The 26,422-nt window shown below is 47.7% G+C and overlaps 1 long non-coding RNA gene across 1 annotated transcript; it reads right to left on the minus strand.

The window, feature by feature from the left end:
* Positions 1-7,393: 7,393 nt before the first annotated feature.
* On the minus strand, positions 7,394-25,630 carry LOC109286238 (uncharacterized). The gene is made up of 5 exons (XR_009456591.1): positions 25,217-25,630; positions 24,997-25,096; positions 18,396-18,529; positions 10,118-10,295; positions 7,394-8,767 (listed from the first exon to the last, which is right to left on the minus strand). It is a non-coding gene; the product is annotated as an uncharacterized LOC109286238 (long non-coding RNA).
* Between the last annotated feature and the right edge of the window lie 792 nt (positions 25,631-26,422).

The raw sequence follows: 26,422 nt of genomic DNA on the forward strand, positions 1-26,422 counted from the left end.
ATTTGCTTGTGCAGTCTGTTCTGCAGGCATATACTAAGGGAAAACCGAGGGCGCTGCACAGCATGGCCTCCCTCTCACCAGTCTTGCACCATGAGCTGATGGCAACCTGCTCGACAGCCATGCGGACATGGGTGCCCAGTGCCTACATGGGAACTACATCTCACTTTGCAACCAGCTGCCCTCAGCACGGTGGTAACCACCAGCAGAAAATTCTGGTGCAAGTCACTCCGGATAATTTACCGGCCAAATGATAGCGAACAGAGAACATAAAGATGCCCTGAGAAACAGAAAGCTGTTTGCGTAGGGAACAAAACTGGGCAGGACCCACATAAAAAGAGCCATGGAGCCGTAATTTATGACGGCGTCTCCCCCCACAGCTTTGTGGGAAGCTGACATCCTGGGGCATTCGAAACAGAAGCTTGACTCATCCTGCTACAAATCAAACAGGACAGTCGTGGAGTCCTTTATTGCTCCCCACAACCCCTTGGCTGCCCCTTCCCCTCCTCGGAGAGCATCCCCCTTGGGGCATGCCATTCTGCTGCACCTGGCAATGGCAGCCCCGAGGCCCCGCGTCGATACGGGTCCCGAGATGCCATTTATGCCCGAGAGTAACTGAGCACGAGGGAAGTAGAAGGGAGGAGGTTCGCCCCACTCTCTGTGTGCACGCACATACCCTTTGCTATCTTCAGGCATTTCCCCTGGGAGAGGTGGGAGTTGCTACCCTGCCACGGCCAGTTCTAGCACTTGCGTCTTGTGGGAGGTCAAGGCAAACGTTTCCCTATTTAGAGGGTGGGCTCTGAGCCCACTGTAAAAGGCACCGGGGAAGCCTCATCGCCCATAAACTACGTAACAAAGACAAACTCCACCTGGAACAAGGGCTATTAGGGAAATGGCTTATCGTGAACGGAGACAAAAACTGCTTGGCAAAATGAAAGCAGAGAGAGGATGCAACTGGTGTCTGCTAATGCATCAGAGCAGGAGAACAGCTAGGATCACTAAGAGGTGGCGCCCGAATTAGCGGCTCCAAACCAGCCATGAAGACTTTTAGGCTGGAAGTCAGAAGTAGGTTTCTAACCCAATGAGCAGCATGTAGCGGGACAGCCTCCCACCTAAAACCCTCCCTTGTTTTCAGATGGAGCTCAGTTAGTCCGTGCAAGGGACTATGCACCAGTTACCCGAGCTATCCAGGGACTGGACTTGGCGACCCATCCAGTCATCAGGTCAAAGGGCTTGAACCAAAGTCTGAACCCCCTGCAAATTTTAACTGCTCCAGAAATGCACGCACACATAGGAGAGGCAGATGTGCAGATGCCACCTCCTGCACGTACAACCCTAAGGTGAACACTGAACCGGCAGGACTGTGGACACCAGTCTGCCCTGCAGCATTAGGAGCTCCTGCCACCAACAGCACATGGCATGAGTAGCCCTGGACACATCGGTGTCACCATCTAAGCCCTAAAGGCAACAGCCTCCATGAAGCGAGGGGGGCTGCTGCCAGAGACCCCGCAAAGTGACACGCATGCAGCTGCGGCTTCATGGGGAAGCCTGTAGGTCATGACTTACCTGTCCTGCAGTTACTCTTGCAGGCCTTACCCTGGGGATTTCCTGGATTTCCAGGAAATTTGACCGCCCACTCTGCGGAAGGGGTGGCATGAAGCCGCACCAAGACACAAGCAGCTGGGGGAAGAAACTGTGTCTCCAAGTTACAGCAGCTTCCCCAGTCAGGATCAAAGAGCACCACCATGCTAGCTGCTTCTCACCTGCTCTCCACCCACCTGCATGGGTTGGGGCAGAAAGAGCAGCACCCCGAGGAGGGGCTGGACGGCTCCTATGGGTGCACCGAGCCTGTGGCCCCTTCATTATCCTAACTAAGAAAGTTGCCTTAATAGGTCTGATCCTACAGTGACCAAACCTGACTGTGCAAGGTAGGGACTGGGGCACAGCCTGATGTGTGGAAAGCCTCATTGGGCCCCCTGCCCATCCCCAGCTATAGAAATGCTCCTTCCCACCAGGGCTCAGCCCCATGCACAGGTTTAGAGCATCCTGACAGACCCCTGGGAGGGACACCTGAAGGGTGTCTGGACAGGCTCAGAGCCACCTCTGAGCTCCTACCACCCTCCTCGCAGGGCAGGAAGATGCACCAGCGATACCTTCGCTTGCAAATAGCTGAGTGGCCTGTGAAGCTGGGAGGCAGGGAGAGTGGTTTGCCGTCTGAGCCTGGGTATTAGCTTTTTTCCTCTTTGATAAACCCCCGTGCTTCAGAGCACAAGGGTCACGAATCTCTGAGCCGCACACTCCTACACGTCTTTCCATCTCCCCAGGCCTCTGCTTTTCAAACGCTTGCTAAGACCTGGATAAAGTGGCTTTTATGCCTTACCTCTTGTGTTTTTTTTCTGGGCGTTTGCACATGTGCGCAGCAGCAGGCATTAGTGCTTGCTCTGTAATGGCTCTCCCAAGGACAGGCAGACAAATCCCTCTTTTTTTTCCCCCTTCTTCCACATGCCTGTTTAGGCCACTCCACAGGAGTCAGGGAAACACCATCCAAGAAGCCTGCTTCACAGCTGAACTGGATTTAAAACAGCTGCTGGAAATTGTGGGGAGAGAAGCGAGCACCATCTATAGGCTCCCAAAGATAGCGCGCCGCGCTCAAGCGGGGAAAATTTCATTCATTAATGCTGATGCCAATTGCTGACAGCTTTTAGCTACTAGCATCATATCTATCCAATGCAATATTCAACAGAGCTAATAATTATTCAGCATAAATCACTACAATAGGAGAATTGCAGGCAGTTATTTCAAAATGATTGTTTCCACTCAGTTATTACCTGTGACAGTAACATCAAATAGTCAAGCCCACATGTACATGTGAAGCTGAGTGAAAGATCAATGGGAATAGAGCCTGCACTTTATGCTATTCTTCCTCTTTAGAAAATCCTTGTCAAGTAATTTTTCATAGGGTTTTCTCTTCTTTTTTGCTCTCTATTGTTCATAGTATTTCCTGGGAAAATTGAAGGGATTTTTCTTTTCCCATTACCAATTTTGCCTTGTTCCTCACTAACACATATCGGCAAATGCAAGCTTTTGTCTGCACCCTGTGATTTGAATGAAGCCAAAATTAGCATGGGATAATTTTTTTTTTTTTTTAAACTGAAATATGTTTTCATTAAGTTCAATGACAGGAGAACAGAACGTCTCAGACTCCTGAGTTACAGAGTGTCTTGTTACTGTCAAAAACACAATTGCCAACAATTCCTGTGCTGAGCCTGGATATCAAAAATTGAAGGCTCAGATAATATGCCATTTTTAACCAACCTCATGAGGCACCTAAGAATAGCTCCTCTGGAAAAGGGCGTGATGGAGAGAAAAGGGGGAAATGCAGGGATTCTGCAAAGCGCTACGAATATGTACTAAGGTGTCTCTTCTGCAAAAAGCAAAGCATTTCTCGAGATATTTAAGAGTCGGTACTTTGCTAAGTCTTCAGGCAAATGGGAATCTTCATCGTCCTTCCTGAGCTAATAAGGAAGCACCTAGGTACATATTTGATGTTTCTCTCCAGCTTTTGCAGCTCTGCTAGCAATTAGTAAGGAGAGAGATCGTGTATACATGTGCGACTTCCCTCTACTGGCTACAATCCGAACTGCTCAGCTGTGTGTCCCCGACCTGATCATGCTAATACCAGTGGTCTTCAGTGATGCTTCCCTAGTGAATAAGGCACCGGACTAGGCACCAGGAGACCTGGGTGCTAATCCAGCCTCCAAGGCTGAACTGTGGTGTAATCCAAAGCAGCAGCCTGCCAGCTTGGCCATCCAACAGTTGTGTCAGGGCTGAGTGTGCATCTTGCCATGTACTAGACACCGCACAGAGCATATGGGACCTCAAGCTCAGCTGGGACCCCCAGGCACTACTGCCGTGCCAGCAATGGCAGCAGAAGGGTAGCTTTGTGCTGCTGGTGAGGGTGGGTGCAAGGCTGAGCCCTGCTGTTACTGTGAAGTCATATGTGGCCCTGGGTCCTAGCCACGGCCTCAGCTGGTGTAGAGCCGGCTAAGTTTTACGAACTTTGGAGCAGTTCCTCTGAATGACAGCATCTGAGGATCTGGCTCATTATCACTGGCTGAAGCCTCTTTGCATCTCAGAATTACCAATATATACGTGTACCCAAAACCTGCCTTCACTTCCCCCCCTGCAACAGCTGGACCTCAACAGGGACAGGAGGTCGAAACCCAAATCTGCCCTCTTTAATTCTCTTGCCCTGCAAAAGGGCTAATTACACTTCTGCTGTGCCCGCGCACAAAACGCACGTGATGGTTAGACACGGTACGCGCAATTACTTGTCTGGGCCCAGCACACATTAAGCCTCATTACCATCTTTGTTATCATCATTACAAGTTTAGTCACCGAGTATGGCCACGATCATGTCGAGCAGAATAACTTCCAGTTTGGATGATTATCAAAGCGACCGTAAAGGAGCAGCATGCCAGATATCACTATTGTCACACAGGCATGCACCTTTATCCAGCCCCAAAAGTGTCCCCATAACTCGACTAGGAGGCATCTAAGCAGTGCACAGACCTTCACAATCCTTTTCTTAAATACCCTGCTGCCTCCTAATCATTTGCACTCCTCAGGCTGCACATTTCATTTAAAAAAGGCAACGGAGGAAGCACAGACAGTGTTCAGCAACCCCATGAGGGGTAGGAGGGTCCAAATAAGGGACATAGGAAGGGGCTATAATTTTGCTCCGAGTATTTCTTTTGAATCGGAAACAGTTTAGCTCAAACTGGGTAAAACTGCTTCAAGTGCCTCCATGATTTGGACTCCCTGCTTTAAAAGTGACAGGTACTTTGGGAGCCCAAATGGCTTTAACAATCTGAGATGCATCAGGTTCCTAATGGCAAGCATTTTAAAGAAGTGCCTGGGTAATATTGGAACTTGGCATGACATTTTGAAAGGAGATTTAGATGCCTGAATGACATTCATGTCTTAGAAAAACTCCTCTGCAAAAGTGCGCTGAAAGTCAATAGGATGCAGGTTGCAAAAATCACTTAGAAACTTTTCTCTATTTTAGTTCAAGTTGCTTGGTAGGAGGCCTTCCCACTCCCCAAAACAGGAGCTGAGGCTCTAGTTTAAGATATTTTTGCTTTAAGTTAATATGTTATGTTAGTACATAAAGTTAATATGTTATGTTAGGATATGAAGTGCCACAGTGACGGGCAATGCATTTCAGGCACACACGGGCAGCGCCTACAGAAACTTCCCTGCCACGCACCTCTTCAGCTCCATCCCACTACAACCGATTTCGATCTCTGTGGTCCGCTGAGGCTCTTTTCCAAGCCCACCCACATGAAAATCAGCTGGGAAGTGGGCAACTGTGCACTTGGTTCTGGACCGAAACCCACATCAAGCTGTCAGACGGGTCAGGAGTGAAGTGGGCCAGATCACTATTAGTTTGGCTGAGCTTCTCAACGGTGACTAGTGATTTCAAGTGCTCCTGGCTCGGGGCCCTGAAGGCAGCACTCGACGCTCTCTCACCAGTCAAACACCCAAAAGCCCCTGAAACACCCTATTAGGCTCTGCCTGCAATTACCCCCTAAGCTATCCGGTCCCTCCAGGCTGCTTTCTGCTCTCTGCCGAGGTCTAACAAGCATCTCACAAGCTCAGACGTCTCTGCAGAAGGGAATTTAAAACAAGGGTGAGTTTTTGTGTCTGAACAGGTCACTGCGCATGGGCAGAGACCTTGGGACCGGCTTCGCCACGTGACTTACCGAGCAGGGCCGGCTTGTGCATTCACCCAATGGACTGGAACTGATCAGAATGAGCTATTACAGGCCATTGAGTCAATTATCGACTAACTAACGAAGGAGTCTCTACACAGCCTGTGACATGAAACAGAAGAGCAGAGTTACTCTAGCTTGTCATGCTAAGAAATTACAGCTTAATGGATTTCCTCCAGGCCAGATCCTGCCCTTGCATGTAAGCGGGAGGCAGAGTCTTGGGAAAGGGTTACAGAATCACTGAGGAGCTTCTCTATATTTTAGTCCAAGTTGCAGAAAACTTGGACTAAAGTCCAGATTTGACTATTTTAGTCCAAATTAGAAACATGTTATATGTGACTAGTCAGAAACACAAGATCTCCTGAGCTATAGCCACAATACATTGCACCTCAGAGACTAACCAAATATGCCCTGAAGCCACAGACTCTGCCAAGTCTGAAAAGGTGGGTGTTATTCTCAACAAGCAACTCTAGGGATAAAACTGTGCATTACTCATAGCACTCGCTTGACATCTCTATCATCCACCACATCATCATGAAGAAATGAGCATTTTAGACCTACTGTCCTAATGAACACAAGCAATGGAGCATACTGTCAAGACTGACTGGAACTAGGATGATTATCATGCAGTGCTGTCTCCTTCAATGGTCCTGTATCTAGTGCATTGCCATAATAATAAGGAATAAAATTGTTCTCTAAAATCCTAGTTGCTTTCTTGCTTTCTCCAACTTGGTGTGGGAATCAAGATCTTTAACAGTGGGGGCAGGAAGAAAGCAGGCTAGAAATCCTTTTATTTAATGGTTGCATTATTGTGAATCTTTCTGCTACAAGGTCTATAAAGCTTTTTTGTAAGCGACTGAGAAATGCTGCTTATCACTTCAGATCCTTTCACTGGATTGCCAGCACTTCTTCCCAGGCTGCTTTTTGGAGGATGAGGTAGGGTGTAGGGACCTTGACCGTCAAACAGAAGCTCCAGACTTTAGAGAAACCCTTTTCTCTTGCTACAGCTCAGTCTGGCTTACAGAAGAAGGGAAGATGCAGGCTTATTTTAAACACCTGTCATACAAATCTTGATAAAGAGCCATTCAGAATATGGACCCATTTGTTCTCCCCCACAAAAAAAAACTATTGGTCTTTTTTCATTTGCACTGTTATTTGGCATAACAGCTCCTGGTCCAATCTGTCTCTTCAAAAACTCTCCCTGACTGTTTCTGCCTGTGTACATAACACACACACACACACACGCCTAACCACTACATGCTCCACACAAGAGCCGGGGGTCCACCCCAGATTTTTGTTCACAAACAAGTGTCCCCCCGCACAAGCTACCTCAAAAAATGCAGAAAAGCCCGATTTGAGTCATAAAGACATATCATAGGGCAAGATTTATTCTGTGTCTTTAAATTGTTATTGCAGAAAGGTCTGTCAGGTTTAATTGAGGTATTGGATTATGTATGATAAGTGTACCGAGGGAGTTTTTGCATTACAGACAGATGTATAGAGGAGGACCTCCTCCAGCTCCTTTCTTTAGCTCAATACCCGGCAAGGGGCTCGAAGATATTGGGGGATTAATGTTACAACAGAGGGAAAGAGGCCGCCTTTCAATATATTTTAACGTTTTATTTCACCAGGGCACCAATTAAACATTCCCTTTCTGAACAGCCTGGAGATTAAAGCAGTAGCAAGGCAGTGAAAAATCATCCCTTTGTAGCTCTGTCCATGCAGCTTGCTCACCACTCTTCCCCCTTACAAATGATCAAGAATAATATACTGAAACTGAGAAAGCACTTATAAAGTGAATTTTATTGGGGGGGGGGTTGGGAGGGCAGGATCAATGCCCCCCCCCTCCCAAATCTGCATCCCCTTAATGAAAAGGAGGTCAGTCTTGGCGACTCCATAGACTCCAACCTCAACCCTTCAAAGGACTCGGGATCAGGTCCTTGAAGCGTGTAGGGTCGAACCCTTCAGTGGATGACATCAGAGCCTTTCCAGCTCGTGCTGGAGATCAAGTTCACCAAGCAGATCATTAATGGATCACGCTATGATGCCAAAATAGGACTTAATACAGTGCTGGGTGGGTGGGTGGCTTGCAGAGGAGAACGGCTGCACACCACTCAGTCCCCTGTCGACGCCTGACAACACTCAGTGGTACTTGGCCTTGGACTGGTCTTCTGCACAGAGCGGCCAATGCATCTCTATATGAACTTGGGAGAAACTCCTCTGAACTATGACACAGCACAGCCCTGGTAGGAGCTTACCCCAGGTTTGCTGAAGAGGAGGCCCTGAGGAGGTTCTTGAAGGCTCATTCAGCCCCTAGGCTCAACTGAGACTGCTGGCCAAGGGATCATCGCGGTAGTGTGCTGTGGGGTGGGCTTTATTGTTCTTTCTTAACATTAGATTCCTATTCATTAGCAATGGAAACAACTTTCCACCAGCACCGAGTTGGGATGGACTCCAACTGGAAGGGCCGGCTCCTCGGCTTGTATACATTGCTATAGCTTGGTTGAAATTATGTACACCAACTGAGGATTTGCCCCCATAACCTCCCCCATGCACGCGGCATCTCATTAACATGTTCCTAAGCCATCAAGTCGTCATGCTCCAGTCCTTGAGTCTACCAAGGGTGTCAGCTCATGGCCTGGATGCAACTTCTCCCAATTGCCTTGCATGACAAGGGGCGGCCCTAGACTCATAAGGAATGGAAAAATAAGTAATTCAATCAATCAATCTTTGAACAGCACGCCAGCCAAAGAAACAAATTAAGGCAAACAGCCAACGAAGAGCCGAACGCTGTGATTGACGTTGTAAACAGCCCCATGTGGTGGGCAAGCTGTATGGCCTGCTGGTTGTACGCACAAGTAGACCAGACACCTATTTCAAAGGGAAGCAAACGGACTCGATCAAAATTAGACGCAGCGGATTATTGTTCCCAACTGAAATCCATCTCCGGCTCTGCCAAGGCCCACTTCCAGCTCTTCTCTCTTTATTTGGATAAGCTGAAGGTTTAAACAAGAAAGTTTTCCTTGGCAAAATATTTATTGGCAGCGCAAGACAACCGTCTAAATATATCAGCCCAGACAAAGGGAAAGGACTGCTTCCAATTACACACGCTTAGATATTTCTTTTACACTACTCCTCATATTGTCTAGGCCAGAGATGGAGCTCGGGGGAAAGTGTGGATTGGCTACGGGGGAAACCAAAGAAATAACTCTGCCAACATCTGATGAACTTTTTCAGATTCCTGAATGATTTTGGCACAGAAGTTTCTGCAGCCTTCCATTTCCCTTGGCATTTTCAGGGTTTGAATCATTTCAGATGGCCTCGAAAACAAATCCCAAGTCATATTTGTTTGTCCAGTGCTGTAATTTCAATTTGCACAGAAACTAAAACACCGAACGCCTTCCAGATGAGCGGTTATCAAGCAGTGCTGGTACTGGCGCGTCATGCTTCGCCACTGGCTCATGTCTATGTACCATACGTGTCTTCCACCCTAGTCAGGGTCCAGCTTTCATGCAAAACACTTGAGCGCCAATACTGCTTAAATTGTCCCTATAACCATTTGCTTGCCCTGTGAGCCAAGACACAGCTCGGGGTCCTCTGAAAACACATTGAATGCACACCTTGACACGGTGGAGCAGAGCGTAGCATACAGATCTGGGGAGCAAAGCCTGCACGAGGGACCCCGTTTCATGTAGCTATCCAATCAAAAACAACACACGCCATTACAGGATTCATATCGGCATTTCTGGACTTGTTTTGGTGCTTATCCCTGCAGGATCTGTATCTCCTCAGCAATTGCCAAACCATGCCAGCATAGAGCAGAGCTGCTGCAGTGGTTTGGCCTATTATTACAGTATTGTTTTCTAGGGCTATTACAAAAGTATCTAGAGGCTTCAGCCAAAACTGGACTCTCACTTTGCTATACAGATATAGCAGGAGATGGCACGAATCCCACAGATCTTAAAGTTTAAACCCTGAGTTAGCAGTGCATCCTTACTAAGAAAAATACTCCACTGTACGCTAAACCCAAAGTATCCACGTAGTGGTATTCAGTGGTATTTAAGCACATATCTAGCATTAAGCACATCCGTAGTCGTTTCATTGAATAAGGATGGAGTGCTGAACTGGATCCTTTTAGATTATGAACTGGAGCCTTTTAGATTGAGATTATGAACTGAATAAGGATGAATTGAGGACAATGCTCATTAAGCATTTGGCTGAATGAAGTTCTGAACATGTAAGGCTAAGGAGGGATTATTTTTTATTATTTGATAATAAAAAATATATATTCCTATACCTCACTGATCCCCAATTTAGAGATGAGAAGCTGCAGAACAATGACTCACCTAAAGTCCCAGAAGCAAAACCATGGCACACCTGTGAATGGGGCTTGCATCTCAGCGTCCTGTTCCAGCACTGTCACTGCAGGATTGTCATCCCTCGTGTGTAGCAAAAAGTAGTGTTTTCGATTAAAGCACAACATTTTCCTCCGTCCTTGATTTGTCACAATCTCCAACAACAGGCCTTAGAACAGGAGAATTTTAAATCAAATACAGAAAGTTTTACACAGGCTCGGAGAAAGAAAGGAAGGAACACCCCCACACACAATTCCCCCATTAAATATGAAATCTTTATTCTAAGGCATGATTTCACAATGTGCTCAATATTATTTGTACTGTGACAGTGCCTACAACCCACAAACCAAGACTACTAGGCTAGGCTTTGTACACACGCATGATAAAATTTTTTTAAAAAAGGATGACCTTTGCTCTGGACAGTTTACAGCATCGAGCGCACAGATTAAATTCTGCCAAAAGGGCTCCAAACACCCATTTACAATAAGGATACTGCAGGTTATGAGAATATCACTGCTTCGTGGAGAGTACAAACTGAATTGGACTTTTCTACCGGTAAGCTCCTCTTTCTTCTTCAGTTCATTACAGGGAAAAAATTGAGTATTATTTCATGATGAACCGCCACCTCGCTTTCCTCAGCAAGAAGGATGCAGACATTGTTGTTTGGTCATAAACGATGATGAAGCAAACAAACACAAAATTAAATAAATCCGACTTGCAGAAAACGCCCAAAACAAACAACAGGCTTAAAAAAAATAAATTAAAAAGACCATTTGTTTCCTAATAAAGGAAAAAGCAAAAAAACAGCGACAACAACAAACGCCAAAAACCAGCCAACCAACCCAACAAAACCCTCTTTGATATTAAGAGAGGGCGATTTGTTCTCATGGGCCAATGAACATCCAAATATTTACAAGCAGTTCTCAGCAGAGTGATTGCAGTTAGGCCTGATGCTATTGTATATGGTTTTATATATTTATATGCATATAGATGTATAGCAGCGAGGTACTTCAAAAAGCTAGTAGGGTCTATTCATTAGCACAGATTATTTTAGTGAAATCTATTTTTCACCCTCTTTAGAGCCGTGTTTTCTTTTATGTTAATTTTGTGCCGGTTTAAAGTTGAATTCTTTGATCTGCATCATCTTTAGCCTTAATTTTTTTTTCCCCTTCTCCTTTTACTAGGGAAATGAATTCCAATCATTTGCATTTATTGCTGAGAATATACAGTCTCATCTGTAGCCTTTAGTCTGACTGAATTGCTTTTCTGCTTCACGAGGCACACGGCATCGAGGTGCAGCGCGCCCCTCGTCACTCTGCTATTGTCAGAAATGGCCCAGTTGGCTCCTCGACGTTCCTCTAATATTTATCATATTGATCATATACAAAAATGGATAATAAGCAAAATTATATTACTAGACTCAATGATCTGACGCGTCTTACAGACCAAATCAATCACTTGGTGGGGAGTGAAAAAGAAAATGGCGCTCTCTCTCAACTATTTCTAAAGTTGATTTTCCTTGCAGATAGGAGGATTCTCATCAACTGAAGCACCCTAGAGAGGGAGCGTGCAGACCAGGTGTGGGGATGTGTGCCTGCCATGCCAAATCGCACTCCTTTGGAAGGCTATGTTCTCATTTTTTTTTATTTTTCGGGGTTGTTTTTTTTTAAAGAACAGTCAGTCTCAGTGGTAGGTTATTAACATGAAGTGACCAAAATAACTAAGCCAAGTGTCCTGGTCCACGACAACACAGATGCCCCACATTGCAGCTATTGAGCAAAGGCATCAGCAACAACTACAACGTAGAAAAGCAACGGGCTTCAACACAGTTTGAGCTCCAGTTTTGTTGTTCACCACAAACTTCACCCTGTACACTACATCCTATATAAACAGAGAGGGGGAAAAAAAAACCCGCAGCAGCTGAATAATATGCTGACAGACACCTGAATATTTCAGTACTGATATTGCATACTCTTGGCCTGGATAAGATGCTATCTGCTGATCAGAGCTGTGATCAGATTAAATAGGTTACCAAGCCCCTAGTTCTCTCACTGTTCATAGATTCATAGATGTTAGGGTCGGAAGGGACCTCAATAGACCATCGAGTCCGACCCCCTGCATAGGCAGGAAAGAGTGCTGGGTCTAAATGACCCCAGCTAGATACTCGTCTAACCTCCTCTTGAAGACCCCCAGGGTAGGGGAGAGCACCACCTCCCTTGGGAGCCCGTTCCAGACCCTGGCCACTCGAACTGTGAAGAAGTTCTTCCTAATGTCCAGTCTAAATCTGCTCTCTGCTAGCTTGTGGCCATTGTTTCTTGTAACCCCCGGGGGCGCCTTGGTGAATAAATCCTCACCTGTTCCCTTCTGTGCCCCCGTGATGAACTTATAGGCAGCCACAAGGTCGCCTCTCAACCTTCTCTTGCGGAGGCTGAAGAGGTCCAGGTGCCTCAGTCTCTCCTCGTAGGGCTTGGTCTGCAGGCCCTTAACCATATGAGTGGCCCTTCTCTGGACCCTCTCCAGGTTATCCGCATCCCTCTTGAAGTGCGGCGCCCAGAATTGCACGCAGTACTCCAACTGCGGTCTGACCAGCGCCCGATAGAGGGGAAGTATCACCTCCTTGGACCTATTCATCATGCATCTGCTGATGCACGATCAAGTGCCATTGGCTTTTTTGATGGCTTCGTCACAAAGTGGTTGATGTTGTGACCACCTGCAGGACTAGATGCCAACTAGAGAGGCAAAGACCTGCAACTCTTACCCTGCCTCCCCAGAAGCATTTATTGCTATATATTCTGTTAGAAGGAAACTTTTCCTGGGTAGACAGATGCTTGTGCCATGCTGCAAATGGAGGTGATGGCTGCTTTTTTCACTCCAGGTCTCCTTCTATTCCTCCTCTCGCATCCGAGTCTGCAAAATGGGAATTTTGCAAATAAAGCCAAGGTAACAGGCTTGCACGGTGCCCAGTCTTTCCCCTGGAAGTGTCACCTCTGCTAAACCAAACCACAGTTCGGCCCTCCAAGCTCTGGCTTCACCTAAGTGGGCACATGTGCAGAAACACAGCTGATTCAGTAAGGAGATGACTTGCCCCAAAATATTAAAGTGACTTCGGGGCGGTGGGGGGAGGGAGACTTTCAAATCTACCGATTGCAGCGAGGTGCCCAACTCCCACTGGTTTTCCATTAGGCACCTAATGACCTTGTCGTGTCAGGCATTTGAAAGTCTGCCCCTGAATGAGGTTTAACAAGGTTGTAAAACAGTTGGTTTTAGCACATGGTTGCAGATGCTGTCACCACCACTCCCTCCAATCCCATCGGAGGCATTTCCACCTAGCAACAGTATCCAAGCTAGCAATTAAACCATCCGAATTGGTGGCTGTGGACAGGTTGCGAGACCAGCCAGAGAATTTCTCAATCACTCGTGTGCTATTTAGAGCAGGTCCTAGACACAAGTGACAGGAACAAAGAGGCAGGAGGCAAGAGGGGAATTGATAAGAGAGAAAAGCTTGCCTATGGATGTCATGGGAGCTGGCTATTCACATCCAAATGCTAGCTGTTTTCTCTGTCATCTCTTGCTGTTAAGACATGGAAGATGTCCTGACTTCAGAGAGGTATAGGGATATAAAGGTATTGGGGTTGGTCCCTGCGGTTCAAAACCCTCCTGTAAGGTGTTAAATCCTTACATCCACGCTGAACCTAAAGCACTGGACCCTCCCCTGACTTCTTTAAGCTACTCAGCAGACACCTTCCTCCTCTCACTCAAGGTTACTTGTTTAGTTTGAAGGAGAGAGAGAGATTTATAAATGCATCTGAAGGCCCAAGATACAAACCTGGTAATCCCTGTGGGGTGCCTCAGTTAGCCCATGCACAAACCCTTGGATTAGGTGCAAGAGTCACAGGGTGGGATCTGCCAGCCTTTTATGCAGGGGGTCAGGGTTGGGTGGTCCTGGCAGCTCCACGAGCTTCAGCTGGGTGCAATGGCCAAGGCTACAAAGCCCTTAGCTCCTGCAGGCCACTGCTAGACCTCCCTGATCATTAGGCCTTATACCCCCTGGTCATGCTGGGTTAATCATCATCAGAAAATTGCATTATCTTCACATCTTTCATATAAACTCCTTAGAGTCTCCAAGTGACATTAAAGTCCTTGACAGACATGCTGGGGAGACCCCCAATTGAACAGTCTGCATCTGTTCAGTACAGGATTGATGTGCCTGCTAACTTTTGACGCTCATGCATCCTACTGATATCGAGTACAGGTACTAAACAGCTTTGCTGACAGAGATGGACTTGGTTGCATGCTTGAGCTCTGTGCTAAACTGGGTCATAGTAGAGATTGCTGTGCACAGACAGGGAAAGCCTAGGTCTGCATCTACCCTTCGATGTCTAGAGACACATCCTTTAGGCTGACAAAAAACCCTCTGGCGTACCTCCTGCCCATGCTTGCCTAGTTCAGCTCTTGCAAGAGTTTTGCCATACCCGTGGCAGATGCTGCTGCTTTCAGGTGGAAACAACCCTGGGGCCTCATCAGAGATAGATGAAACTGAGAATCTGCTGAAAGCAGGGCCAAAGGCACTCAAGGGAGGCAAAAATGCATGGAAAGGAAGGAAATGGCTACTGTCATTGTAATGCTTCCCAACCCTAGCACAGGACTCAGCCCAGGATCTCAAAGCACCCTGCCAAGAGCGAAGGAGCCATATAGCATGCTTTTGGGTTCACCCGAGAACCCATTTTGCAGGCAGGGAAACAAAAGGCTCAGACATGGCCACGGTCACACAAGTCAAGGGAAGAGCTCAGGAATCGTGACTTCCAGGCAGCAACCTCACTGAGCAGTTCGCAGCCACGGCTGCCCCGTTGTCTCGGCTCGCGGGGCAGTTGCATTAAAATTCCCAGGAGGCAGGTCTCTTGTCCTGCCTCCGCTAGTGAAACCCTGGGCTCCATCCTGCTCTCAGTTATACCGAGGTAAATCCAGAGTCAATCTGAGTTTGTTACAGGTAACCGAGATCAAATCCTGGTCCTCATCCTTCAATCAGTTTGCAAAAGCAAACCATCATTTCATTAGTGGGGTTGTCTCTCCTACACGCATGGGGGTACAGAAGTAGTGCCACTAGAAGTGGTGTAAGCAGGTAGGGTTTAGGATGTATGATTTTACAGGGAGGGTTGTGCAAATAGATATAATGAAATAGCTCTTCATGGGCATTTGGGTGAATTGCACACCTCCGAGACATGGAGCCTGCCACGGCTTTCAGATGTCACTGTGACAGACTAGTAGAAAGAGAGCAGGAGAGAGAGAGACAGAGACATCCTCTGTGCACTGTTCTTCCCTCCTTGCAATTGCATCCTGATGAAGTCTGAATATATTAATCAAGGTTACCTTTCTTGAAGGAAGAGCCAGTGAAGGTGCCTTAGCAAGCAACTAAAAATATCATATCAAAAAGAAAACAGAAAAGCCAGTTATATATGGGCCTTTTAACAGCTGTTTGTAAATATATTTCTCATAATTCATTCTGTCAACCTGTGCATTTTTCTATTACAAGGAAATATTCATAAACAGCATTCCCAGTACTGATGGATCTATTTCCTTAATGAAATGCACACAGTTTATTTTGCAAAGTCTAATTGCTTGAAGAATGAGTGTCAGATTTCTTTGTTCTATTTGTGGCACTGAAATCATTCCAGCTCCCATGTATGACAAGCAGAGAGGTTAATGGAGCTTTTATTGCGGTGACTTAGTAGCCAAAACATCTTTAAAAAAAAATACAGATGAACATGAGAAACACAACGGCAGATGCTGGACTCTTCTATCTTGTGAAAGTCTCCAGGACAAGTCACTTAAACCTGACTGGTCTTTAGTCCTGCTAACTAACTAGATAAAATGAGCTAGGATTGTTAGGGAAGTTCTCGGAGCATGAAGTCCATGTTCGTGGGTCCTTATCTTTCTTAGGCACAATGAGCAGATCGCGGGATGGAACAATTTAGGACCCCTGTTTTCTGGCACACCTGGGCTTACGGGTCTGCCGACGACCAAGGGGAGACAGGACAAGTCGAGAACACTGCCTCAATTTACCCCGCAAAACAGATCTAACAATACCTATTTGACATCGCTGGTAGGAGTCTTTGCTTAATTAAAAAAGTGTTTAGAAAGCTCTAGGAGATCCTCAGGCTAAACGTGCTATAAAAATGCAAAGTATTGCTATTACTACAGGTCTCAAGTGTCAGCTCTTTAAATCGCTACGCTCCCCGGTAATAGGGAACCCATCGGTTGTTAACAGACACTGAACCTGGCACTTGCAGCAATGAATGTCCGCACCCTTACCATTTTATCTAAGGCAACGATTACTTTAGCTGATAGCTGTAGTCCAGTCTAATTTCCTGAAGTAGACCAGCCTCTAAAGGAATTGCAGATCATACACATGCCAGGGATCCAGACACCCCCCCCAATTCTGCACTAACAATACTTAACGCAGAGTTTCGCATTAGTTAGGTAGCTTGCCATCATGCACAGGAGAGGCCTCATTATGAACTATGCTTTTTAAAGCATCACATAGCAGTGGAGAGCTGTACTGAGCTCAGTGATGGTTTTGCTCGAGTGAAGCATAGGCACCCGACCCTCGTCACTTTTGTGTCTAGGTAGGTCACACATGCATGGGACAAAACCAGCAAAGAAAAGCTTCCCAAAGTGGGCTGAAGGCTCCTCCTCCTGCATCTGCAAGGGGAACCAGGGGGAGAAAAATTCTTATTGGCTTTCATGTCCCCTGTGCATTAAAGTGGTCCTAGCTTGAGTCTCTTGTCGACAGTCGAGCTGTCAGAGCCCTGACGTTCAAGACCCAGTTGCTACTTCATTAAGCCTGCAGGGATAAGTGGCAGGGTGGCTTTCCGACAAGCGGGCCTTAAAGATCGGACGGCACCATGCACAGGGATGCTAGCTCTGAAGTCCTTTAGGCAAGGTCCTGAAGGGTGATAGCCAACAAACTTTACCGTGACAGAAGATTTCTACCGAACGCCATTGAACACAAAGACTCGTCCGTAGGTGTGGTGGTTATCCCATTGAATTTTGTGGAGGAGTCTAATCCTGCTATAGGTTTCCAGATGCTAGTTAAAGGAAGAAAAGTCCCCAAAAGGAAGGATGTCATTCCATTTACAGGTGAAACATTTTCCTTCAAATCCTACTGGTGGTTTTGTCACTATTAAATCCAAGAGCTCAAGTGCAGACATTAAAATAAAGCCCAATATCAGAGGTTTTGTCGCACCCATTAGATGCCAAGCACCTGCTCCCCACCCTCTGCATAGCACACAATTAGCTCTTGATTTTTTGGGTCATCCCTTGCACGACTCCTGTGACTTTAATGTGGTTGCACTGGGGGTGATTTGTGCCCATTTCCATTTATTGGCAGGCATTCAGTGTACTGCAAGCAGAACGGTTGGATTTAGGGTGCATGAGGGTGCTGTCTGCCATGTCACGATGCATAATCCTCACATGTAGCAAAGCAAATGCTTTATGGCCTCGTGTCCCTGCTTCAAATTGGTGTTGCTATGCATGACAAAGCATTCTCATGGTGGCAAACGCCAAGTTTCAATCTGAGGGTCACCTGAGTGAGAAGTCAGGTAATTCTCCCTTTCAGACTTGTTCCCCAACTTTCCACCCCAGCATCCATCAAATCTACAGGGAACAGAAGGCAGCAATTACCAGAGAGCCTGTGTGTGCTGCACTCTTCCTGAGCCGGCACATGCGACCAGAAGAAGGTACTCTCATTGTCCAAGCACAAAGCATGAGAACCAGATCAGTGGGTTTGGGAAACTCAGAGGGCTTCCCCAAGCTAGAGAGGCCACAGAAGCAAATGCAAGTGTCAGCAGACAGACTGCAGCCCCAAGGGAGCTGACCTGATGCACAGCACGGAGCTACTCTTTCCATCGCATGGGGGCTTCTGCAATGCTAGGTCAGTGGTACCGAGTCTCGCACCCCAGACAGAGGAGCTGAGCCACACTCCAGCACGGCACGGGCTCTAATCAGGGCCTGAAACTCAAGGAGGAGCCTGGGAATTGGACAGAAATGCATCAGCATGCACCAGCAGGGATGGGGCATTTTTTACTCGTGCAAGCTTCCCCTCCAAGCCCTGCCAGAAAACCAAAAAAACAAAAAAACCCAACCCCCTCCCCCCCCCAACACTGCTGCCATCATCATACCCAACAATATCAAAAACTAAACTGAATCCTAGTCCCAAACTCTCTAAATCCCAGTAGAGAAAACAAAAAGCAGCTTAGAAGATCATTCATACTTGAGAGCGGGACAGGAAGGCCAAGTGGACACCGGTACTTCAAACACCATCAAGCACTTCTCGGAGCAGTTTGAACGAGCGTGCAAGTCTCCAGATGTCACAGCAGCTTCTTGTCGTTATTCAGCATCCTCGAGCTATGCAAAATGAAGGTGAAACCTTACTACCAACCCATTGGGACATGGATAATGACAGTAGTGTTGTTAGGGAGTCTCTACAGAAATGAAACAGCTGGAGGTGGGTCACGTCACCCAGGCGAGATGCAGAGCCCTGGCTTTCCAACAAGTAGACCTTAAAGATCCCATGACACCGTTCACAAGGATGCTAGCTCTGAATATCATCTACATCATGATATTCTGCCTCCCTAAACGTCCCCCTCTTCTCAGACCTGCATAGGATTTTCTTTATTAACTGAAATTTTGGACGGTGCTGTTGATTCACTGCATCTCGACCTGGAGGCGGCTGCATCGTAGGCACAAGTCTTGGGAAATGTATTAGTATCTTCCAGGACAAAAGATGACAAAGGAACAATGTCAGCTCCTTTCTTCCAGGAGCACCGTAACAAAGCTGCCCCGGCGTGTCACTCCAGGACGATCCGGCGCTGCGCAACCGCTTTCTCCCGACCTTATATTTCTGGCAGCTGAAACAATGGATTGGGATGTGGCAGGAGAAGGATTTCGGGTTTTCTTCCCACCCTCCCTGCAAAATCTGGAGGGGCCAAGCCTTGCAACGCAGTGACAACCATGAAGCTCCTAAGCAGCCCTGGATTAGTTACGCTATTAAATCAAATCATGTAACGTTCACAAAGCTGTGAAAAGTCTGAACGAGGCGGCTAGTCGGGTGAATAGTTTAAAAGTGTTTTTTTCCAGCGAAACACAGAGGCTAACGGCACAGAGAGCTGGTGGGAGAGGCATGACAAAGAAAGAGCACTTCCCATGGCCCCTGCTTGGCACCGGCAGCAGCAGGTTTCTGCAGACTTGTTCGGTTTAATCGCTCCACGGTAATGCCCACACTTCCCCATGAGGAACGTGCTTCAGGCTAATCAAGGGGCCAGCAGCCCATTTAACTAAAACAGCCGTAGGGTGCTATAGTGATGCCACAGGATGTGTCAACCCACTTGGCTGGCGGATGCTGAACAAGTCTGGAGATATGCAAATAAATAAGTTTGATCCAGATAAAGCAGGGAGCAGTGTCAGGAGCTCTGGGAAGCGCCGTGCTCTCAAGCTGCCACCGCTCTGCTCGCGCTGCCGGGTTTTGTTGCCGACACGCGGGGAGCTGAGTGTTTTGCTCTCTTTCAAGCTGTGCGCAGGCCTTGTCGGAGTCTGATTGCACTGCGGCTTTGATGGCAGACGGGGCCCAGCCACCTCCCGGCGCTGCGTGGTGTCATCTGCATACATGCAAGCCCTGGCCTTTATGCAAAAATAGGCAGCTCGTTAATGAGCATCACAGAGCCGCAGCCCCCAGAGTCGAGCCCTGGGGAACGTTAGCGCTAAGAGGGGAATCAATGTGGTTAATAGCCACTTCCTGTTCGCAGCAGGAGAGGTAGGGCTGGGGCTCACATGGCCTCCTCCGGAGAAGAGACCAGAGGGCTACTGTGCATTAAACAGCCCGGTATTTACATTGGCAAAGAAGAGTCTGTTTGTTTTATCTTCTGTCTACATCCAGCAAGGCAGACGCTGACTGTAAGTGAAAAAACCAGGTGTTGCATGAAATGATTTAAAAAGCAAATGGAAAGCTCCCCCCCCAGGTGGAAAGAAGAGCACAGTTGTATTCCCAGATGTTGAACAGGAGCTGTGTTATATTGGGTGCAAAGGGCCAGGGGGAACCTGCCTGGCATCTACATCACAGGGTAACATGCACAAGCCTTTGCACCGAGGGCATTGCAAGGGGCAGAAAGATAGGCCTTTGACCACTTATTCATCTCGAGAGATCGTGGCTAATCACTTGACAGAGCTTTTTTTTTTCCCCCCCTTAAAAATCAGGAGTCATTGAATCCTCAGGACACCCTTTCCATGAGAAACGGTCAGGTTTTTGGCAGATTTCTTGACCTTGGACAGATCCTAAAAAGTTTTAAACCATTGACAGACAAGGTTCTTGTCTGCCTATGTCCTTAGACCAACACAGCTACAACCTGCACCCCTTAAACCACTGAAGCAGTTGGTTTGACATTCCCGAACAAGAGGCACTGTTTTCTGGTACAAAACAGCTGGCTGGATTGAAGTTAAGTGGTCAGAAACTAAGCATTTCGTTCGAGTTATTTTTCAGTGTGCAAAACTGGGATCTTGGCTCCCCCCGCCCCATGATTCAGCCCAGAGGAAGTCTCCTAAAACTTCAAAGCATTTTGCAGCATGCTGACAGTGTTTTCCACCCCACTCTCCTAAATACCTTCTCTGCTGAAAAGGAAATAAATTAGAAGACTAGACATAGTCCCACTGCAAGGACAGGGCTCTCTGTGCCATCTAATGCTATTGCTGTTCAAAGACAAAATGGCACCTCCTTTGCTAGAGGGCTGGATGAAAACCACGGATTCCCAATACCCACGAAATTGCAGTCCAGAGCTGAATTTTGCAGCACGAGCCCCTGCTGACACAACCCCAAGTGCCTGCTTAGTGAAGCTGAGTATATCCGTCTGTGCCCGGCGAAGCCCCCCTCCAGGAGCTGCCACACGTGGTCCCACGCAGGTCGGGGCTGAGGTGTTTTGGATGCAGCAGGACCGGTCAAAGGTGCCTGGAGCATATTGGCTTTCAGGGAAGGGAAGCGTGCCAACAACAAATTCAGACCCGGAGAGAGGGACTTGTTGCCGACTTTGTCCTCAAGGGCCAGAGCCAAAGAGGTAAATAGCATGGATGCCAGTTCGGACCTGGCCTTAAGAGAATCTCAAATCAGCCCTCCGACAGGTGGGAATGGTAATAAAACCCCTTGCTACAGATGCCCCTTGGCAGTGCCAAGTGACCAGCTGGAGCGTGTTGTGGGGCATTCCTGCTGCAGAGAGGCATCACCGCTGCTGGACCCCTCTTGCCCGTGGCGAGACCGGCGCCAGCACAAAAGCAGGTGGTGAGAGAGACGGGAATTGCAGCTGGGGAAGAAGGGCTGGACCAGTTCAGCCCTCAAAGGCAGCCCCTTCCTAGCATGGCCGAGCAACTGCACCTACAGCACAAGTCCCTGCAAGAGGCAAACACCATAGCTGCAGCCAGGCTCGGACATCTGCTGCAAACGTGGCGCCCTGCATCCGACTAAAAGCAACACTCATATCTGCAAAGCACAGCTTCCAACCTAGGCCTCCTTTTCTCCACGTCCTGCCGCTGCTCTTCAGACACTGTGCCATTTATTGTAATTTTATTGGTAAAAGGGACTGCATTTGCACATTTTTCCTTAAGAAAGAGAAGCATTGTTTAATAAACACCGCACACAAGCCAGCACTGGCTGAGGGGAGAAAGCAGCGCTCAAGGACCTAATGTGGAGACAGATGCTGGTTGCTCTTCCTCATTGGAATGGCTTGTATAAACAGGCGTGTAATTTTTGGCTCGGCCACTCTCTTGTGTGCCAGGGCCCATGCTGAGCTCATGGGCCTCGCTACTCTCACGAAGGCTGGTAACAGTCACAGATTTGGGAAGCAGCTTGATAGAAAGGAGCAGGCAGTGGGGACCGTAGCAGTTGCCATCTATTGTAAGCCATCTGCCCGCTGGAGATCTGCAGATATGGGGGTGGGTGCACACATCTTGACTGGCTGCTTTGTCTCCGTTTTAGCCTACACAAACTCCCATTGCAACTTGGGTTGTCTCTCAACATGCAAGATGTTGGCACGGCTCACCTGATCGGTGCCAAGTTGGGGTGGGGGGGATTTAGGATCGATTTCCCCCTCCCCTAGCTCCCTTCATTCACTATCCGACACAAAGCTACACAAGATAAAACACATCTGGCGACTTAATAGACAGCACAAAGTGGGGGAAATTTATCCTTTGCTTTGGACTCTCAAAAACGGCAGAACAATGGAGCCGCTGAAATAAATGCGTTATGATTGAAGGCATAAGCACGTCTGACAGGATGGCTTTAAAGTGCACCCCTGTTTATACAAAGTGTGTGTCGTACGCAGCCTGACCGGCCCGCTGTGAAGCAGCGTGTGATAAATCCACAGCAAACAGGCACCAGGCTCCCTTTGGAGGAAGGTTTTCCTGCAACACCACCGCCTACCTCCATTAGGCATCCCAGCCCCAGCACACCCCCAGACCTGTAGGAATGGGCTCCTGTCTCCAAGCAAGGCAGTTGGGCAAAGCACTAGTTTTCTTCCCTCATCCTCAGGCCCTTTTCCAGGGGAAAAAGCAAATAAATGATTTAGGGTCAAAACCAAAGTCAATAGGAGGTAGCCACCTGGCTCACCTGGCACTTCTGTAAAGCCCACAGGGCACCAAACTACCTAAAAATTTTTAAAAATGCTCCACAAGAGTTAAATAGACCTTGTGTAAGCCAGTATTGCAGCCTCCTGAAGAACATTTTAACCACATACTGACTCTGCTTGCTTCTCTCAGCCGTTTAAATCCCCTCACCCTTCTCCCAAAGGAAACCAACCTTTAAAAGTTCATTTTACTGCACATGAATGGACTCCCTTCCCAAAAGAGAGGAGGGCCTTTGCCAAATGCTCCCCCCTAGGCTTACTTGTGCAAGATCAAGCGTTGCTCCATGAAAGTCAAGGGAATTACATCAGCAAGAGCCAGGGCATAATTTAGTCTGACAGAATTAAGATGATCCCACCCAGGACTTCACACCTGTTCACCGCTTCCTGCTCCGAGGAACCTCCCTGCGCCACAAGATCTTTTTAATGATGCTAAAAGGTTAATTAATGATTTTTTTAGCCTTAGTGATTCACAGGGCTTTTATGAAAGACCCTGCTGACCCAGGCCCTGAACTACCTGGCCTGCTGATACTCATCGTTCAGGTGGAGCTTGATTTCCTAGGGTCCTCAACAGATGCCGACAGACACTCAGCCCCAGGCAGGATAGGGCTGTCACATAATAAGGTTAGAATAATGCTCCTGCAGTCACTTTTATCTTTTTTGGCTCTGGCCCCATATGAGTTATTGTTCAGTCCAAGCCAATCTTACCTTGGCGGCATCATATCATATCAAAATATGGACGTGGCAAGCACAATACCCAAACAAAAGATTATTACAGCGATGATTGACAACACAGCTTGGCAAGTTGTGCAGGGATACTACTGTTCAGTGACTGTAAATCATCAGTGCAGTGGACTTCAATCACTATACAACGACTTAACCACATATATTTGCAGTCAAACGCATCCTAGTGCCCATGCAGTATCACAGAGCATGGAGAAGGGGTAAAAATAACAGATGCAAGAGCACACACATATAGGCCCCAAAGCAAAACCAGCCTCAGCTTTCCTGACTCCAGTGGAGCGACACCAGTTACATGAGCTAAGGATATGTACAAACTTGAGCACTGCTGAAAAGCCACGGCTCCAGCCACGCACAAGCCTGCAAACCATGGTTAAGATGGAGGGCAAAGGCTCTTTAACAGCACAGTATCAATCAGGGATATGCTGAATAGATATGCAGAATTAACACTTGGGAGGTTACAGACATTGTCCTGTGGGCTTGAATCTCCAAGATCTCCTTACCCCAACCCCAGCTGCAGCCTTGTATATTTGTTTAACCAGTGGGAAGTCAAAGCAGAACAGATGTGAAAAAAATACCACTCTGCCTTGGCATCATTTTGCATCTGCTTTCATGGACGTTCCCCTTGGTCTGCATCTTGAATGCAGCCTGCTCCATGCAAGGGAATAGGCTTGGCGGTGGTAGCAGGAAAAGACAAGACACTCACCTGAACTCAGTGTAAACCATACTCGTTAGAGGAGCAGCCTTCCCTAGCTACTTGCACTTCATTTAGTCTCTCTGCCTTGTTTCGGAGAACACCTTTAATAGCCACTTTGAAGATGCTGTGTCATTAGGGGCTGCTTTAGAAACTTTAAATTGAGAGCCCCTAGTTAAGTTAGGCTGATTATTACGCAGTTAAATGGACTACAGTCTTGCTACAAGACAGAAGGTGAGGCTTAAGGATGCCCAGCACTTAGGCAGTTTATGCACTTAACCGATATGCACGCAGCCAGGGTTTGTTACAATGGTAAAAATTTTTGGGGTGATCTTTTTTACTGGCAATGTTTATCACCCAAAAGATCCCTGCTTCACACCATTCCCAGGCCATCACAGTTGCAAATCACTCCAATATGACAAGGGTGAGCAACTGGGGAAAAAACCAGCAGCAGCACAGGGCTATACAGTTGAGCAAATTAAGCACTTACCCAATATGCAAGGAAGTGGGGCATGTTATGGAAGGGGGCTTTAGGCTGAGGTTTTGCATTCACCCTAATCCAGATACTTTGGGTGGCTCTGAGAAACAATCACCTTGATGTAAGCAAACTGGACTGCAGGTGAAGAACTAGGCATAAAAAAAGTCACCCTAGAGGCACCCAGCGACTTCAGTGGGACACGGTCTTGCCTCAGGGATGTGGGGGACCCAGTCCTGTCTGCTTGCCTTGATTTGATCCCATTTACAAGCCCTGTATTTCTCCAGACACTCTGGATGCATACCTGGGGGGAAAATGAAGGGCCTGAGGCAGAAACCAAGCAAAGCATCCTCTTCTTCCTCCTCACCCAGACACCAAGCATTGCCTCACCTCCACTCTTTGACCTGCGGAAAGAAAGCACACTAGCCAGCAGGCAGCAGAAGCTGGCAACATAAAACACCATATCCCTTTCCCCTGGACTGGTTTTAGCAAGAAACACAGTCTCAGTGTTGACCCATACTTACCCCACTTTACCAGGCTGCAAGGGCACACATCCTCTTCTCCAACTTCCTCTTCCTGGCTCGAACACAAGGACACACCACCCCAAAAACCCTTTCTCAGTCCTCATCTCTCCCAGCCTCAGCCAGGACCCTGCTTTGCTGCACCTGCATCAGGCAGCCATGTGACACCCAGCCAGCTGAGCCTGGTGAACTCATCACTGCCACTCACAAGCACCACGGGGGGCCACACATCACCTGTGTGCTACTGCCCAGGGCTCTGCAGACCCACAACCACTTGCAGGCACCTGTTGTGGTCTGACTTGAGCCTTTTCAACCCAAAAATCAATATTCAAAGGGATCCTAGAGCCTGACCTCTCTGGTTACTGCCCTGCAAGGCAATGCTGATTGCCAGGCAGCATGGGAAGCCCTCATCTGCCATTGCTGCAATGTCTCTGCCTGCACAGAAAGCCTGTCCGGGGCTGTTCATCCCACAGCCGCCCGGCACGCCTGCTATTATTTAGTTATTTTTATCTTAACACAAAGGACAGGAAGAAAGCATGCAAGAGAGGCTCCTGGTTTTATTTTTTCTGGCCTGCTGTTCCCTGCTGGCATCTCATGCTGTCCACACACCCCTCCCAGCCTGACTCATTTTGCTGATTCTAAATTTCTCCCTTTCCCCCTCTTTTGTTAATGCTGTTTCATTGTCATTAATGACAAGCCTGAAACAATGCCATTTCTCAGGCCCCTTCCCAGCTGCTCGCCTCACCTGTGCAGAGGGCCGCCAAACTTAGGCCTCCACTGCACGGAAAAAGGATGGACACGATGAACAGCAAGGTTTTGCTATGCCAAAAAGGACCTGTGCACCATGCAGGTTGTAGCTAATACATTTTATAGGCTGCCCACCTTGCCTGGCGGGGTCTGAACCTGCATGTCTCACTCCTCAGCAAGCGTCCTAGCCAGCAAGCCTTGAGTTAGGCAAAGCCCAGAGCACCTCAGGCTCTAACTTAGTCCTTATTTCAGGAAACGAGAGTTATACAGTTCTTATTCAGGCAACCGACAAAGGCCAAGATCTTCGAAGGCAGCCGGTGATTTCAGATGCTCTGTATTCTGACACCCAGTTTTAGGCACCTTCAAGGGGCCTGTTTCTCGTGCTCAGGATTTTGACAGCCAGGCCCCTTTAAAGTGCCAAAAATGCTGCACCAGAAATGGAGATGCCTCAAACAGGTGAGT

This window comes from Alligator mississippiensis, chromosome 14 (genome assembly GCF_030867095.1).
Source record: "Alligator mississippiensis isolate rAllMis1 chromosome 14, rAllMis1, whole genome shotgun sequence".
Taxonomy (NCBI): Eukaryota; Metazoa; Chordata; order Crocodylia; family Alligatoridae; genus Alligator; species Alligator mississippiensis.